A 20000-nucleotide genomic window follows, 5' to 3' on the forward strand; every position below is an offset into this window, starting at 1 on the left:
TTTATTACTTAGAAAGGGAGGGACGAAGGGTCTTACTAATAGTTTTGTTTGTTTGTTTGTTTGTTTGTTTGTTTGTTTTCTTTTCTCTCATTTCTCCTTATTGCGAACAAATCCGGGAATATTTTAAGAGTAGGTTGGATCCTAGAGTAAATGTGGTATTGTGGTAACTGAGAAGATTCTAGTGAAGAGCAGGATAGACATTTTTATTATTTTGGATCAAAGATTACCAATGACCCCCCCCCCACACACACACACACACTTTTGATGACTTTGTGCTTAATTTATTCTAATTGTAATTTTTTTTATAATTTGTGCAAAACCTACCTTGTGTCTAACTCTGTACTTGTGACAAGATAAGTTATAAATAGGAACGACTTGATAACCTTAGTTTTTTTTTTTTTTGTTTTTTTTTACATTATGTTTTAAAGCGAAATGTAAACGTTTTCGGTTGTTTTTGAAATTTACTAAATGAATCAAATTATGATAAAACTTATTGTTTCTATTTACTTGCCTCTCCACGAGGGCAGAGTTAGACAAAATGTCGGTTTTTAATGTGAGGAAAATCCAGCTCCCCAAAAGGAGGGGTTATCTGGACATGAACAAAAATAAAAATCGCCTCAGTCTAGAAAGATATCTCCTCCACTGACTGAGGACAAAAAAAGTGAAGTGTAGTATCAGAACAGATACTACACTTTCTTCTTAGCCAAAAAGCCAAGGAAGATAAAATTTATGGTTGTTAAAAAGTGATTTTGTAATTTAATCTCGAAAAATCATTTCCCAAAATTGTTTTAATAACAAGAAAAGTTGCCAAGAATTTTAAAGCCAGAAATAACATTATCAACCTTCATTCCCAAAAGAGAAGGTTATGCCTGAGAGGGTGGACCTACTCTGACTAAGCCGAACCATATCTCTTTGTCAAAAATCTGATTTCTAGCCCCCCCTCCTTTTTATGGAAATTGCGCCAGACAAGGCATGAAGTCATTGGATGTAAGGAGCTAAAAAAATACTACTTCAATGTAAAAAAATACTACTTCAAGCTAAAAAATACTACTTCAAGCTAAAAAATACTACTTCAAGCTAAAAAAATACTACTTCAAGCTAAAAAAAATACTACTTAAAGCTAAAAAAAATACTACTAAAAGCTAAAAAAAATACTACTTCAAGCTAAAAAAATTGCCAACGATCAGTGTTAGATGGTATAGATTTTGGCCCAGAAAACAGCAATTCTTCCCTCTTTGCCAGAAACATCACTCATGGAAATGGGAGGACTAAAGAACGAAATAATGGACGCGAGAGTTACAATGCCTCCCCATGGTACAAGGTTAGACACCAGGGTCGCTTGTTAACGTAGAGAAAAGGAACACAAGTAAAAATTGTCTCAGTCGTAAATGATTTCTCTTCCACTGACAGAGAAAAAAAACAAAAAAAACTGATGAACAGATACTACACTTTTATCTTGGCCCGAAGGGAAGCAAGAGTTACAAGATTGTGGAAAGTAAATCCAAGGTCCACTTACTACTCCATTACAGGGATGATGACAAGAAGAAGAAGAAGAAGAAGAAGAAGAAGAAGAAGAAGAAGAAGAAGAAGAAGAAGAAGAGAAGTAACGGAATATTAGAATCTCATATATATATATATATATATATATATATATATATATATATATATATACCAGATTCCAATATATATATATATATATATATATATATATATATGTATACATATATATATATATAGATATACATATATATATATATACATATATATATACATATATATATACATATATATATATATATATTATATATATATATATATATATATATATATATATATATATATATATATATATATATATATATATACACACACACACACACACACACACGAGATTCCAATATATATATATATATATAGGTGGATAAAAGTCTGTTCTGGCTGCACTTCATATTTTCTGGGTGCCCTATGTCAACTCCTTCTAGACCAACGCCATGCTTATTTTTGCCCCAATCCAGAGTACCCGTTGTTGCCCCCACCCCACCCCACACACATTAAAAACCGACCTTGTGTCTAATTCTGCCCTCTTGTGGGGAGGCAAGTAAATAGTAAACACGGTGAGTTGGTGAATGAAACGAAACTGCTAATCAGCATGACATGGTCGCTGTAGAACCATTGGTAGCACAAACATGTAGGGAGGTGGGGTTGTGGAGGTGGGGGGGTGAGATTCGATCTATGGTTCTGTGACTTGTTTATCGATCCGATTCTTTTATCTCGCTCTTTTTATGTATTTATTTGTATAGCATCCGTCACGTGTTTATTTTTCTTTCTTTTTAACCACGTGTCCATTTCATAATCGCAATCCCATGTGAATGAAATTGTGTTTAAACAGTACAAAGCCCACATAAACTCGTGCAATATGTAAATGTAATGGAAAAAAAAAAGGTTTTCTTCATGTTTAAAAAAGTTAGGTACTTGTTGAAATAGAAGTGACAGATCGATTTCTTTAAATATGTCATTTTAAGCAAAACACTATTACTTACTTGTGTATGCTACAACAGAACACTGACCACTAATTTGTTTGTTTTTTTTAAGGTAATCGACGTCGCTGACAACGAATCTGACAATCAAACCCGTTGCAAATTTACCATTTGCATGGTATTAACCCCTGAACCCAGGGACTATTTCCCGCCATTTTACAGCTTCCGTTTACGCTACGCACGAGCGCGCGATAACATAAACGACGACTGTTGAATGTGCTTTCATGTAGCAAACTGCCTTTTCACATGGCGTACTAATTTTGTGGAACATTTAAAAATGACATGAAAAGGAAGAAAAGCACTCCAAGTGGGGGTGGGGTAATGTCGGAAAGATTTTTTTTTTTTTTTTTTTTTCAGAACAGAATTTTTAATTATTGCTTTTTTCATTGGCGGATAATTTAAAATTCGAAGAAAAAATGGTACTTGTACAGTTTAATCAAGATATTCAAAAATGGAAATACCGAAAAAAAGGTTATATTGTACGTATCCGTTTTGGACTGAAGATCTTCGGAAAAAATTTCATTTAATTTGATCGATTATTATTTTTTTTTTTTTTTTTTTTTTACAGCTGAAAAACACGTTTTGCTGAGAGCGCGTTGAAGTCAGCCATTATGGAAATTTTGAACACGCCAAGGGGAGATAACTCAATGTAAAGAGCCGACACTCCCTCCCCATCTTTAATACTAGCTTTTCGGTAACTGTTACCTTACGCTATAACAGAACATTGATCACTCTAATTTGTTTTTTTGAAAGGTAATCGAGGTCGCTGACAACGAATCTGATAATCAAACCCACCGCAAATTTACCGTTTGTATGGTATGAACCCCTAGACCTTAGGACTATTTTGTGCCATTTCACCACCTTCGGTAGTGCTTTTCTTACATGATTCGTTCGAGTGCGAACGGGCATAGTGAAGTGTCTTATCACATCTTGGCATGCCGGAATCTTTAAAGCGGTTATTTCAAATAAAGTTAAAAAAAAAAAGAAAAAAAAATGTGGCTTACTTATTATTATTTTATTTTATTTTTTTTTGTTGTTGTCTTGCGTAGTTTTAATGCTTTTTAATTGATCTAAAAAAAGTTTTAATGCTTTTTTAATTGATCTAAAAAAAAGTTTTAATGCTTTTTAATTGATCTAAAAAAAGTTTTAATGCTTTTTAATTGATCTAAAAAAAGTTTTAATGCTTTTTAATTGATCTAAAAAAAGTTTTAATGCTTTTTTAATTGATCTAAAAAAAAGTTTTCACGAGTTTTACAAAAACATAACCACCCAACATGTTTTTATGTTTTCCGTTCTTTTTGGGGGTGGGGGTATTCAATTATAGGAATATTTAGACATGTGGAACAAATTCGATTTGGTTTTTAGCAGGTAAAAATAGCTGCTAAAAAGTCAAAATTGAAAAACATAGAATTTGGAAGGCGTAAGTCGACTAAACATGTTACTTCTATGTATGCGCAACTGTTCATTTTTAAAGTTTTGATATAAATATAAACTTAGTTCGGACCGTAACAAATAATGCCGGGAGCTATATGTTTTGGCTTCAATTCTAGCTGATAGCACTCAAGTCATATATTTTCTTTAACTTTTGAAATCACTACTATATATTAGTTACAATATAATAATCAACAGAGAATTGGCTCTATATTAATAAATACAAAATCTGCATTAATTAAAATATCATATTTAAGCGTATTCTATGACTAGGCAACGCCGGGTGACCTGCTAATTTTTTTTTTATATACATATTTCTGTAAATAAATATTTCAAAGTTTAGTAAAACCTTCAAGACTCCCTCTCCCGATTTAAATTTTTTTCTCTTTTCGTCCCCCAATTGCACGACATTACCCACTCCCCAAACGCTATCCGTTGCTGTTTTTCCTTTTTTTCCCCATTTAGATCTCACCCTCACTTAAAGAGTGGCCTGCTTGTTTTCGGTTGAGCACTAACCGGAAAACTCTGGGTGTTCAATCATTTAGAAAGAATTGGGAGAGTTTTGCTAACCAAATTTTTAATTCTTTGTTTTTTTCACCACTCAACGATTCTCACCAATGAAATAATTGCATATAGATGTATTTATTGCCAATGAATACTTCTGAACGATTTGGGAGGACAGCCCCTGGAGTAAATGTGGTATTATGGTGATTGGTGATTCTAATTAAGTGTATGGTAAACATTTTCTAGTCATTGTAAAAAAGGATATCCATCGACACTCATTTTCATACATTTTTGAATGGCCTTACATGTAATTTATTCAAATGTTAAAATGTAAAATTTTTTTTAATATCTTTTGCAAATAAATATTTCAAAGCGTAGTATCTGTCTTATGCTGTACTGTACGCCACAGTATAGTGTAGTATATGTTCTATGCTGTGCTATATGACAGGGAGTGGAGAAAGGAGAAGACAACAGAAGCATGATGCTGGAGCACAGAAGAAGATGCACAAAACAGCATCAAAAGGCCACAGACCCCAGTACACTGTCCTCCTTCTTGTGCACATGCAGCAGAGGCTAACATGCTCGAAGATGTCCAAAGACAATCCGCTGAAACACTAAGGGTCATGCCGTTATCTCCTGAGATAGAAGATTACCTACCACTATCTGTTCTATTCAAAGATGGTATAATAATATCATCCGGACTGTCATTGCGCTGGACATTCATCAAATGGAAATATAGCAAGGATTTTAGAGAGTAGCTCACATAATCAGATATATTTTGAAGCTACATTAACCAGAATATTTAGATAAGTAGGTTTCAGTTTGAACCAAGGTATATATATATATATATATATATATATATATATATATATATATATATATATATATATATATATATATATATATATATATATATATACTAGCAGTTCCGCCCGAGTTTGCTCGGGCCCTATGCACTGTTCATAAGGTTATGTACATATGTATATATTAAAAAGTGTGAATATGTAAAGTAATGCCTTTCTGTATAATAGTCTTCCTTAATTACCATAGAGGAAAGACAGACAGACATTTGCACTTTTATAGATAGATAGATAGATTGGATGAAATATATAGCAATGATTTAAAAAGTATTTAAAAAAAAAGATTCATGCGCCACCACCGAGAATATAAACCAAAACATTCAGCTTACGATTTATTTAGCCTCTACTGTCAATGACTGGGCTACGAAAACATGTTTACTGCAAGGCTAAAAATTAAAACATGAACCAATAGCTACTACATTATGCATTCGTAATGTCGGCATTCGACCTTCACCTGGCAAATTTAATTTTTTTTTAATTTTCACACTTTTGCACCGATTTTTCCGGGCTAAAACCCAAATATAAAGTTTTGCTGGATTCAAATACCTTATATATGAAGTTTCATGGAGGAGTTTGGTAGGCAAAATTTGCTAAAAGAAATATATACGCATACATAAATATATATATAGAGAGAGGCTTGTGTTTACTATAAACTTTTTACGCAAAAATCATGTAGAATATCTGCATGAATATAATTACACGTAATAGTTAACTTAAGATGATCATCCCTTAAGAAACACGAAAGAACTAATAAGGAATTAATTAAAATGAATGTTTAAAAGAATATGTAAATTAGCTAGACCTTTTGCTACTGAATGCGATTCCACAACCCATACATAAGAAAATTGTATTTTTTTAAAAAATAAATAGAAAAGAGGGGTTTTAATATGAGTATCAATACACACGCTTAAAAAACGAATTTATAGGAGTATATATATATATATATATATATATATATATATATATATATATATATATATATATATATATATATATATGAGAACAAGTAGTTAATAAAACCTGTTAAAAAACACTTTGAAAAAGAGTTAAAAACATATTTAATTTTAAAAAGGAAGCACTAAATAAGTGGATAGTCCTTAATCCGCATCAATTACACATGCACACATATATATATTGTGGGGTCTGTGTTTTTGTCAGTTGTCACTAATATATATATATATATATATATATATATATATATATATATATATATATATATATATAATGAAATAAGAATTACAGTTAAGTTTACCAAGATAATCCAAGATGGCAAATCTAAAGTATATCATAAATATTAAAGAGTGAATATTTATAAAGTAATCTCAACCAGATGTAAAATCTCGATAAAACCATATATATATATATATATATATATATATATATATATATATATATATATATATATATATATATATATATAAAACTCAAATGACCTTGTAACAAGTGATGTAACCCACTTACCGGTTTATGACATCCGGTTGTGCATGCGTGCATAAACATTAACCCATAACAACGTAAACCAATGAACACAAATTGCTTCTTTTGCAGATTTTGACCTGCGCACTGAAATATTAACGTTATTATTTCGAAATTATTATTTAACATGGGAAGAGTGGGGGTGTTTTTCAACTATTCTTTATTACAACTATACTGCGGCTATTTTTTTACAACTAAATAAACAGATTGGAGATTGACAAACATAAGAACAATTGTAGTAAAGCCAAGACTACTACTACTACTCTCTATCCGTCTCTTTTCCTTCCTTCCTTCTTTTTTTTATTTTTTGCTTACATTTCTAGATACAAAATAGTTGTGTGAGAACGGGGATTTTCTTGATACATTTACTAATCTGTTTCAATTTATAGTTTTATTTTATTTTATTTATTTAGGGTTTTTTTTTTTTTGCTTCAGGTGTTATTAATTTTTTTTTTTTTTTTAGATTTTAATTTTCTGTAACTTGGTTGAAGGATTCCAATATGGGTTTTTCATTCTTATATTTCTCATCGGTAGGTTCATGTGCGTTTTTGCTGCTAAATAACTTTCGTCAGCGTTCGATTCGTAGGAAAATCATGTTTAATTTTCGATTTTTGAGCGATTATTCGGAAAAATAGGTAACTTTACACGAATAGGGAGGATTTTTTTTTCATGTTTGAGTGATCCGTCCATGATTTTTCATTTTGATATATTTCATAGAAATGTGTCTGTTATGTCAAAAAAAAAAAAAAAACCCTACTTCTTTACGTCACAAGTGTCACGCTCATACATGAATTCCATAGCTAATATAACATACTGACCCAACGGGTCACGGGTAGTCTAATATATATATATATATATATATATAACAAACGCCTACAAAGATTTTGGAGATTATCAATTCCCATATTTTATTCTGATCTTTTTATTTTTATGTCCCCATTTAGTTCCCGCTTCCCTTTAGAGACTTACCTGCTTGTTTTCTGTTGACCCGGAAAACAGTGGGCGATCTGACACTCAGTAAAAGGTTGAGAGGGTCTCATCAACATTTTGTTTGGCTCTTTATTTTTCATTTGTTTTTGGGGTGTTTGTATATCTTCTCAATTCCCATCATTATTCGTATATATAAATATTTATTTGTAAATAAAATTTCATCGAAACCATTAGGAATCTTTTATGTAGGTGTAAAGCCATGGAGTGAATGCGGTATTTTGGTGAAGGAATCTAGCTAAGATTAAGCAGACAGTTTTGTTGTCAGAAAGAAAGACACTCGACCTTCACTCATCCTCCAAAATCAAATAGGACGTAATGTCTAAGCTAAATGGAAAGTTTGTAATATTTTGCATAACTAAAAAAAAAATGGACCCCCCCCCCCTAATCTGACACATTCTGAAACTACATTAGCCAGAGTGCTTAGTTTCAGTTTGAACAAAGATAGTACTATGATATTGTGAGGTCTGTATTTGCTCTGGACATCCATCAAATCACCTTCCATCCCTTTTTTAAAGATGGGATCGCCCTATTGCCGAAGATGCAATGCAAAAAAATATATTTTTTTAATTTCATCTGATGCTGCTGCTGCGTTGAAAATAATATTCAGATTAAAATCCAAGTGTAGTATCTGTTCTGTTAAAAAATGGTACAACAATATGGTGGATGTCAATAGACTGCAAACATGTCACAAATTTCTACAAATGCTTCTGAGATATAACCCCCCCTCCCCAACTTCATAAAATCAAATATATCCTGAAAGTACAGCAATCAAAATATTTTGTATGTTTCAATTTGAACAAAGATGGTACAATGACATCGTGAGGTCTCCGTTTGTAGAATAGAAATATTTTTTAAGTATTACAGTAATATTCAATTGCATACAATTGTGGAATTTCCACAGGTCCCACTAGTTATTATTTTACTATTGCTTTTTTTCTATTAAAACCAATTCATGTCTGAATTTTTTAGATAAGGATTAATTATTTGAATTATTTGGATTATTCAGACTACTGTTCACATCTTGAGTGCTATTTTCACAAGGTTTCAGTCGATGTAACACCAAATCTTCTTCAGGCATATCTTGTTGAACTTGGTAATCTTTCTGTTGAAATCAGGAATCTTTACGGAATTTTAAATCAGACCCTTTATTTAATCATCAGTCTTAAGTAATCCATAATTGTATTTTCGGGTGATGGGAGGAACCAGATGAAGATTACAGACATTCTTAAGTGAAAATGTTTCTTTGAAACAAACTGAATTCGAACTTGGCACACCCGGGTTATCACTTAGCCAGCGTCACTTTCCAGCTTGTCAGTTGTTGCTGCTGCTGATGATGATGATAATGATAATGCTGCTGCTGATGATATAGTAGGGATTGACCTTTAAACCCCTAGAAGATTGTAAGTAGAAAGCAAGGCAAAGGAAACCACCGAGATTTTTCTCGCCTTCTTTATGATGAAAAATATCAAAAGACTCTGGCCAACCCACAAAACCCCCAAACGCCTACTAATACACAGATATGAATATTTTAAAACCATTCAACACATGCCACCATGTAAAACGGATGTTAAACTGAATAATTATGATCATAATAATAATATGATGATGTTGATGATGATGTTGATGATGGCAAGGTAAAGAAAATGACTGAGATCCAACCCTTCTCCAGATTTCAACGGCAAAGAAATGTCATCAGTCTCTGATGATTAGCCCCCAGATTATGCAGATGTAAATATCTTAAATCCGTCCAACACTTGCAACCATATAAAACGAGCGTTAAACTGAATAATAATAATAATAATAATAATAATAATAATAATATGATGATGATAATAATAATAATAATAATAATAATATGATGATGATGATGATAATAATAATAATAATATGATGATGATGATGATGATGATGATGATGATGATGATGATGATGATGATAAGACAAGACAAATAAACAACTGGAATACCAATCCTCTCCAGACTTCAATAGCAAAGAAATGTAAGCAGTCTGCCCCCCCCCGCCCCATCTGATTATTCAGACATAAAGACCTTAAAACCATCCAACACATGCCACCATGCAAAATGAACGTTAAACCGATGATGATGATGATGATGATGATGATGATGATGATGATGATGATGATGATGCAAATAAAATGACTGATATCCATTCCCTTTCCAGACTTCAATAGCAAAGAAATGTCAGCAGTGTCTGGCCAGACCCCGAGCCCCTTATCTAATTATTCCTCCCACTATTATATTCCAATCATCCTCCACTCATTCTCAGTCCTCAGGGCAAGCAAGATGCCTTCCAGCATTCCCTCCAAAACGATAGGAAAGGCAAGCCCAATTAATTCCCATTCAAATCGAGGGGGGGGGGAGCTATTTGCATAATAAACCCTTTTGAATTGTTACACTGGTGGAGGCAAATCCTAATGCTACCGCTGTTTGTTGCCACTTGTTGTTGTCAAGCAAATTGGACTTTTGCACGGTGCCCATGAAGATTGTGTTAGTGGGGTAGCAACAATTTTTACCACCTGGGGCAGTCGTAAGATTTGAACCCCCTCCTCCCTGGCTGTTGATAATCTGTTAACCTTCAAAATTCCAGAAAGTCCTCAAAATATTCATTTTCATAGAATTACAATCAACAATCTAAAATCCATTTAAAAACAGTATTACACACATAAAACAACATAAAACAACACATAAAACACATAAAGCAACATAAAACAACATAAAACAGCATATTACAACCTTAAAAACTCATTTTGGTATAAAATTTCAGACTTTTTTGTTAGCTTTTTATTATTTTAATTTTTTCAATTTTTACCCCCCGCAAAATGCCGCCCCTTGGCACATGTTACCTGCGGCGGACTGCATTTGCTACACCACTGGATTGAACCTTACGATTATCTGGTTCTCATAAAGTCCTCCTTGTAAACCATAATTGTTTGTTATAGCTGCAAAATTGCAAGACTCAACAGTTGCATACAAAGTCGAGGAAGGTTTGGTCACAAAGATACAAAGACATGGACGTTGCATATGTATAAAAAGTAGCGTTGCTATCTTCATGCCATAGATTTGCAGTCTTGCACGTATATGTTACAGGCAGAGCTAGAGAGCAATAAAGCGTGATATTAACTATTCCAGGATTTTCGTTAAAGTCGTGTTAGCTAAGTAGCTGAGACCCTCATATGCTGTCACCACTCCTATCATTGTGAGAAATGGTTGGACTTTAAAAAGATGTTGCTGCTTCTGGGCCGAGTAAAAAGAAAACATTGAGGACCTGACCTTCGTCATCACTACATTCATTCTTACTAAGACGTGTGTCTACAGTAAGATGTTATGGAAGATGGTTACTACCACAAAGAAGGTGTAGTTGTTTTGTTTTTTTTACTGCATATCAACCCTTTCCATGTTCAATCATTTTGGCGGGAGTTTTTATGCTTCAACTTCTTTATATCTTCAAATATTTATTCATGGTGTTTGGTTTGGTTGTTTTGCAGATAAAAACTGTTGTTTTTGTTTCTGGCTTTGCAGAACAGGATTGAGTTTTGCAAAGGGAAAGGAAAAGAAAGCAATAACATCAATGTTTGGTGCATTTAAGTTAGGAAGCTACGCACAACAAATTAAGGCACAGCAAATTTAGGCACAGCAAATTAAGATACAACAAATTAAGGCACAACAAATTAAGACACGACAAATTAAAGCACGACAAATTAAGACACGACAAATTAAAGCACGACAAATTAAGACACGACAAATTAAAGCACGACAAATTAAGACACAACAAATTAAGGCATGACAAATTAAGACACGACAAATTAAGCACAAGAAATTAAGGCACATGAAATTAAGACGCAACAAATTAAGGCACAACAAATTAAGACACGACAAATTAAAGCACGACAAATTATGGCACGACAAATTAAGGCATGACAAATTGCTCCTGCTGTTTCCTTTTCTGTTTTTGCTAAAAATCTTTGTTAAAAATAAACAAGCTTCTTTTTCAGACTTGAGATTATGTTCTAAAAAAATGAGTCAGCTATAAAAGAAAATAATTTAAAAGAAAAAAATGTTTGTTTACTTTTTTTAAAACGTTTTTTTTTTAAATAGTAAATATAAAATTATATAAAATAAAAAAAATGAAAAGTAAATGTATCAATAAATTATTTAAGTCCCCCGAATCTGGATCCGTCAGTCTGAAAAAAAAAAAAAAAAAAAAAAAGAAAAAAAAAAGAAACTTGTTTATTTTTTACAAAGATTTTTAGCGCAAAACAAAAACTAAACAAACAAACAAACAAAAAACAGCATTCCAGTTCGTCTAAATGAAAATCGGCTTCTTCTTGTTTTTGATATAAGAACACCAGATTGCTCAAATAATTTGCCTAACTATTAATGAATACAGAATCAGTAGAAACGGTTGTTGTGCTGTGTCTTAATTTGTCGTTTATAATTAGTATAAAACCTGTTTGATCAAGGATTGCTTTCTGATCAGTTGACTAGGTGTAATCACATTTCTGAATAAGATGAGGAAGAAGGATGAGAGGAAAATTGTGTTTGTAGACAAGGCTCTACAACGTCTGTGTTAGAAAGGCTTAAGGGTGCCTGGTATAGCAAGTGGGGTGAGAGTGTCTTAGTTCTTTTGATGAATGACTTCACTGTGTGCTGAATGATAACCAGAAAGCTTCTCCAGTTCAATCACGTTTCATCACCTAGAAAAATACTGTACAGGGTAGAAGTTGTCGCTGCAAAGAAAACTATACTACATTATTTTATTTTAAAACTTTTATTAAAAAAATCAATTCAGGTAACTTCATTATGTAGTAGAGCTGATATCTAGTCAATGTAGCCGCCTTTAGCCTCAATCACCAGCTCGATACGGGTCCAGAACTGGGAGCATGCCTTTTCTACAAGCGCCAACAGGAGCTCGGCAAATGGTGGCGATCAGGCTAGCTTTGGTATTGTGGGAGGTCATGTTGGTGATGTTCTTGGCGTATGACCAAATCCAGTAGTCCAGTGGGTTCAGGTCGGGGGAGGAGAGAGGGCTAGTGAGAGAAGGGTACTAAGTCGTAGCACTCCTTCGGAAGCCAAGCCTGGGTCTCTTTGGACTTGTGGGCTGTTGCCAATTCCTGCTGCCACACCCAGGGACTGCCAGCGACCACTTGATTCCACCAGGGGATCCCCATACTCTTCAGCACATCCAGGTACACTTTGGTGTTGATTTTCAAGCTGACTTTAAAGATGTAAAGTGACATGATGCAAGCCTCACTCGAAACCACACAAACGCCATAATTGTGAATGGAAACTTTGTTTTCATCACCCTGGACATATGCCTGTTATTTGTGGCAATCCAGCGATGCATTTTGAGAGTGCTGGTAATGTTCCTGTTGTCATAACTTGTATTGGTAGAGAGCATGAGTTGTACAGTGGCGCATCTCTGATCTCGCCTGTTGAACATTGTGTCACTTTCAAACATGATAGAAGGCTCATATGATTTGTACACAACTGGCCAACTAGTAGATGGTCTGCAACAAAAAAAAGAAAACCGGTTTTCATCAAACGGAAATTAAATCATGTCGTCTTTTCTAGGGCGATAATTTTATCATTCCACCCTGCATTTGGAGTTAGTGGAGGTTTCACTTTTGGTTTGATTGCGAGGCAACTCGGATATTTTTTAAAACTATAGTCACTGTTATCAAGGCCTGGCGACCAATCAAGGATAAGAGTTAATGATGATCAGGGATGGTGGAAATTGGATAAGCTAGAGGACGGCTCATCAAGAACTGTTTACAATGAATTTGTAAACGACCATGTTATAGTCAGCTGGGAAGCAGCTTTGTGGTATTGTGTCCCACAGACAAACAGTACTAAGAAAGAAACTCTGCTCATGGAATTTTCGCTTAGTCTTAGGTACAGATAGAGAGTAAAGAAAATTGCTGGTAGTAGTTGTAGCAAGACGAGTGTTTGCTGTGAATGCCTTACGGGAGGGGGGACCATAGAATGAAGTTCAGTCGAGCAACTTCCATGAAAATAACGGTAGAACAGTGATAGGCTTACAACATCTCCCTTCTACAAGAAAGAGGCAGCAGAGAGAAGAAAAAAAACATTGCCCACCAAATTTCAAAGGGTTTTGTACCCTGTCCAGGCAGGAAAGGTAACTCTGAGCAGTTCCTCCCCAAATGTGGCAACAGTACTCCATCTTTGGACGCATTTGGCTCTTATACAGTTAGAGGATCACACCAGGATTGAGATACCTATTGGAGTGGTATAATGATCCAACCATTTACCCGACAACCTTGGCAATGGATTTGATGTATTTTGTGATCAGAAGTGAAGATCACTCTCACAAAGAATGGTGCTTTCTCAAGACAAGAGCTGTTCAGTTTGGTTAATTGAGAAGATTCATTTTCAATGGCGTTTGCCATTTTGTTCTGGATTTTTTTTTATGGAAAGGGCTTGAGAAAAAGCATCCATCCATAGCCCTTGAGCCCGTGGAGGGGCATAGGCCATCTACAACTTTTTGTAGATGTTTTTGTAGTGAGGAGTTCTTTTTACAGGATGAGGGTGCTGGCCCCACACCCAACCTTCCCAGAAGGTACATAGAGCGCCTAGCCTTCCCAAATGGTCACCCATCTGGTAATGGCCAGACTCAACGTTGCTCAACTTCAGTTTGGCAAGAACCAGTGTGTCAACGTGATTGTGTCGTACTGAGAAAAAGCATGATGCCACTTAATGTAAAGAACCAATAAAACCAAAAGATGATAATTACAAAGACAGGAGTTGCCTATAGGTAGGAGTAAAACAATGAGCAAGAAGAGAATTCCATAAGCTTTCAGTTCTTGAAAAGAAGCTACTGGAATAAGAAACTATGAGGTATTAAAAGCGAATTAATGAAGTTCACAAGACAAAAGCAGACAGGGAATAGATCAGACAACTTTGAAGAACGTATAGTATGATAGTATTCATTAAAAAAAAGACTGAGACTAGCAACAACACGTCTGTGAGAGAGATGTTACAGTGAAGAAGAAAGGGTGGGAGTCAAGCAAATTACAGATACGTTTCTGATCCTTATCAAGAACATACAAATATGACAGAGATTTACCAGCCCTAATATGACAACGGTACTCCATACATGGTCTGATAGTAAATTTGTAGAGATAGAGAATAGCTTTAAATTTTCTCTGACATGACTATGTCCAGAACATACTCTTGTTCACTTCCTGTATGGTAGATATCCCATGTTGCAACAGTGCTAAGGAAGAAACAGTTGAGCACTCCTTCTTCCAGTATAGCTAATCCCAGTCATTCTGGCAATACATCAACAACGTGATAACTCACATTGTTCTAGAGCAGTTGACATTGCTGCTGCTGATTATTATTATTATTGTTGTTGTTGTTGTTGTTGTTGTTATTGTTATTATTATTGTTGTTGTTGTTATTATCATTATTGTTGTTGTTGTTATTATTATTATTATTGTTATTGTTGTTGTTATTATTATTATTATTGTTGTTATTATTATTATTATTGTTGTTATTATTATTATTATTGTTGTTTACTCACTATGAGTAGTCACACAGGTCATCATCAAAGATTTCTCTTTGAGAACAACTTGAGGTGTTCTCTGGAGTCTGAGTGATAACAAGTCTCCCCAAATTTCCAGAACTCTTCACCTTTTTTGATAACCTTTGCAAAAGAATTGGCATTATCTCAACAGCTGCTTACTATTGATTTCTCATTGGCAGCGACTATTGGTTTTCAATGGGATTTGGGTGGCAATAAATAAGCCTCCCCAAGGTCTCAGTCCTCTTTGCACTCATCCAGCAAAGGTCTGGCTAGTGCTTTCTCTCCTCGGTCTGTCCATCCTTTATGACCCTCCCCACTCATTTAGTGTGGTGCCAGTTTATGGTGACATACACATAGAAAAAGATTCTATGTAATGTTTCTTTGTGTTTTACATCTGTAGCAGTTTCGATATGTTCGGCTGGTGTCTGTAATTCAAGTGTGATGGTAGTCTCCACATTCAAGGGTTTTCCTTAATCTTTATTGAAATTCGTCGTATGTTCTTGGGCCTCCCTCTGATTCCAATCTCTCCCATTCTTTTTTCAAAGTTTTTTGGTATTGTTCCTAGCACTTCTACTGTTAATGGTATTTTTTTTTACTTTCTCCGTTTATTATTATTGTCATTGTCGTCGTTATGAGGAATATTTTAAATCATAATATCTTTGTCACTACTTAGTGCTGGACGTGTCCTTCTGCAAAAAGGTCAAAGAGAAAGAGAGAAAAGATCCAATCTACAATGAGTAAGCAATCCAATGGATGATTGCATGTAAAATGGACATTGTTATTATTAATTGTTGTTGTCGAGCATCATTCATTCATTTCGTATGGATTTTTTTTTTTTTTTTTTTTTACACAGTGGTCACCACTTATCAAGGCCCGGAAGCCACTCAGGGATAAGGGTTATTGCAAGTACATTACGTTAGTGTGGAGATTTGATGAAGTTTTTTTTTTTTTTTTTACATAGGCATCACCACATTATCAAGGCCAAGAGGCCACTCAAGGATAAGGGTTAAAGAGTGTACAGTAGAAATTGGACAATATAGTAATCATTAGTAATGAAAATTTGGTAAATTTGATAGCTTATATGGAATGGCTCATCAAGAACTTATTTACGTTAGATTTGAAGACAACCATATTGTAGTCAGCCGGAAAGCAGGAAAACGGAAGACAATTCCACAGGCGTGCAGTTCTAAGAAAGAAGCTTTGTTCATGGAATCTACGTTTAGGTTTAGGCACAGATAAAGAGTGGGGGGAATTATTGATAGTGTTTACAGCTAGACGAGTGTTTCTTGTGAAAGTTTGGCGAGGGGGGACCATAGATTGAAGCTCAGTCGAACACTTTCAATGAAAATAACGATACATCAGAGACAAACTCGCAACATCTCTTCTGTGAGATAGAGGTTGCAAGGAAGAGAAAAGGACATTTCCTACGAGGCTACAAAGTCTATTTTGAACTCTATCAAGGCAGGACAAGTCCTTTTTCGCAGCTCCTTCCCCAATATCTTTCTAGTTTGATTTTATTTTTAAATAAAGATATCAGATATTTACAGGCGGAAACACATTAAGGTTGAACTTGGCACACCCAGATTATCAGTCCATGTTGTTAACCACTTAGCTACCTTGTTAATGCTGAATGTTATGCATGTGAATTACAATGTAGATCTGCCGGGATCTATATTGAAATGGAGGCGGGAGATGAGTTTATTGCCTGTCTTCTGAGGTGCCTTGACGAGCTAAATAATCTTTGGAGCCAAATCAGAGTGCATCTTTTTAGGCAGCTGAATTCACTCTGGAAAAACTAGTGCCACCAAATCAGCATTTGAAGATACGGGCTTCCTGACCTAAAATGCACCAAACATTAATGTTATTGTGTTTCCTCCCTTCCCCTTTACAAAACTCAATCATGTTCTGCAAAGCCAAAAACAAAACAAAACAAAACAATTTCCTCCTACAAAACAACCAAACCAAACAGCATGAATAAATATTTCTTCTCTACTATTATATAAAAGGAACTTTATCTGTGTGTGTATCTGTGTGTGTATCTGTGTGTGCGTTTGAGTTTGTTCCCTATGAACTCAAAAACGGCTGGGCCGATTTTTATAAAATTTCACGCAAAGGTACTTTATGTGCTTGGCAGTGTTCTTAGATAGGTCTTCTGTCAGAATGTCATCAATACGTATCGATAGTCAATAATCAAACTAATCCGATAAATAAAAGAGCATGCGATTTTGACCAAAGTTAACACCTTACACAGCCTAAAATCACAAATGTTTTTGAGAAGTTTAATTACCACACAAACCGAAAAGTCCGAGATATAAAATCAACAGTAAATTCTTTGATATGACAGGAGTGTGTTTGAAATGAATGTTTCTGTTTAAAGCACAATTGAACCATGATACTTTACTTTAATTCAAGCTATTATGTACCCCCACTTCCCAACGAGGTCCAGTGAGTGATGCTACCCCGCTTGTCTGCTCTGTTCTTGGGTGGCTGCTGAAATTATGCTGTCTCTTTGACGAGGGTTCTGGTTGGTAAGCCGATTAAGTTGCATAGGTTGCCATTATCCCTACGTTGCTTTTGATAGAGTGTGTAATCTGTTCAGCTCTGATCTCCAAAGTCAGCATCACTGGAAAGTTCATTTTAAAACAAAGGAAGAGAAGAAAGACAACTCGACAACTCGGCTTGTTGTATAACAAAATCAAGATAATTATTCAGGCATAGTTACAAATTCTGACCGTTTCTGACTCCAGATATAAATACTCAGGGACTGCTGGTTTTTGTCAGTAAAGTCGGGGCGACTAACCCTAGGTCTGAGGGGCCTGTCTCTTCACAGGGTGGACTCAATGGTTTGGAGCAGAGTGAAACCCAAGTGAAATGTGTTTTCTCTCAAAGGTCTAGATCTCCCGGTGGTCAGGCAGAGGTGTCCTTGAGCCTCTTGTTGCCTTTCATTATATTCAGAACCAGGTAGGCTTAGTGCCGTCCCTCACCCCTCGATCAACAGAACTTTATTCCACCAATCCCAAAAAGGACTGTACTTTCAAGATTTGAGGGACTTTTTCTCCTTTCTTCTTCTCTCTCAACCCATACCTCTCATCATCACTAAAGTGGGAGGGCCCCAGTGCCTTCATCCCCACTCCCGTTAAGTCTTTACCTTTTTTTTTTTTCATTTGTGGGATGGTTTTCCAAAGTCCATCTGTATAAGGTAGGATAAGTAAATCGGTCATCATAGTTGAGCTTCTTTCCAAAGTGATTTGACGCTCAATCCAATAATTCAATTCCACTCGACTCGACTTGATTTTCTGGTGGTCCCTCAAATAAAACTTAAGTGCCAATTTTCACAGCCTGAAAACATTTTATGATTCCAACTTAGATCCTTCAGCTATCCAGCTTGTTGAGGCGGGGGGGGGAGCATTTTGATTATCTGTTAAAACAGATTTCTTCTTTTCATCATCATCATCATCATCATCATCATCATCATCATCATCATCATCATCATTACTGCTACATCCAACAATGTGAAATCCCCTCAACTCATATTGTGAACTAAATTATTACAGGGAAGCATGTGAAACTTCCTATCGGTGCACCAACTAGAACAGGCAATGGGTCCCAACTAGAACAGGCAATGAATCCCAACTAGAACAGGCAATGGGTTCCAACTAGAACAGGCAATGAATCCCAACTAGAACAGGCAATCAATTGATTTGATTGAAAAATGAGCAATTTCACTGATTTCGATGACAGTGAAAAATATGGGAGTGTGAAGCATTCGTAGATCATCGTCGGGTCTCCCTGCTAGTTTAAAGATATTAAGAACTTGAAGCATAAAATTTTTACCAAAATGACCAGCTTCAGTATTAAATAACCTGAAACAGGTTGATATGCCATAAAACAAAACCCAACAACCAAGCTACTGTAAACTGAGCATGTTGCTAACCTTACCCACGGCTCTACGGACAAATTTATCTTTAGTTGACCATTGACAACTAAATATTTTCGTTTACTAGCCAAATAGAAAAGTTACAAGCCAAACCCACATGATTTTTAGAATATGACATATTCGTTCTGTGACGAGTATGTATATCATAAAGATTTTTCTGTGTTTTTTTTTAATAAGTTTAATTCTAAATATACATATTTTATGTTGATAGTAGAAGGTATAAACATTCTAATTTCTTCAGATATTTTTTTAAACAGCCTTCGTTAAAAACAAAATATTGTTCTATTAAACTTTTATTGTTTAAATAATTTAACTTTGTTCATTTTATATTTAAAAAAAGTTGAAAAGATATTTTTCACTCAGTAGTGAGCTTAGGAAGATTGTCAGTGAAAAAAAAATACAATCGTCAAAAGATAAGCGTTTCATCATTTCTTGTTGCCACTTTGAAAAATCACTCGCAAATGCGACTGTTTTACTGTAGAAGTCAGCTATAAACAAATCCTTCCAGGAACTACCTTCTATTTTTAGAAGATGAATAGGTTTAATGCCTGTTGCTTCAGATGACCAATTTTTTGGAGTGCTGATGTAACTATATAGATCATTGTAATCTCATTCTATTCTGATAAATACTCTAATGGAGCAATATTTTTTTTTTTTGTTTTTGACATATACACTAACATACTTTTCCTCACTTCTAAT

At 34.7% G+C, this 20000-nt stretch overlaps 1 long non-coding RNA gene across 1 annotated transcript in view; it reads left to right on the forward strand.

Annotated features, from left to right (window-relative positions):
• The window catches only part of LOC145247262 (uncharacterized), a 4504-nt gene extending 1614 nt beyond the window's left edge, over window positions 1-2890 (forward strand). The window contains exon 2 of the long non-coding RNA XR_013863227.1: window positions 2593-2890. This is a non-coding gene — a long non-coding RNA (uncharacterized LOC145247262). The remainder of the gene's footprint in view (window positions 1-2592) is intronic.
• The last annotated feature ends 17110 nt before the right edge of the window (window positions 2891-20000 follow it).

The sequence above is a fragment of the Euprymna scolopes genome, chromosome 25, assembly GCF_053919585.1.
Source record: "Euprymna scolopes isolate OS-2025 chromosome 25, ASM5391958v1, whole genome shotgun sequence".
Taxonomy (NCBI): Eukaryota; Metazoa; Mollusca; class Cephalopoda; order Sepiida; family Sepiolidae; genus Euprymna; species Euprymna scolopes.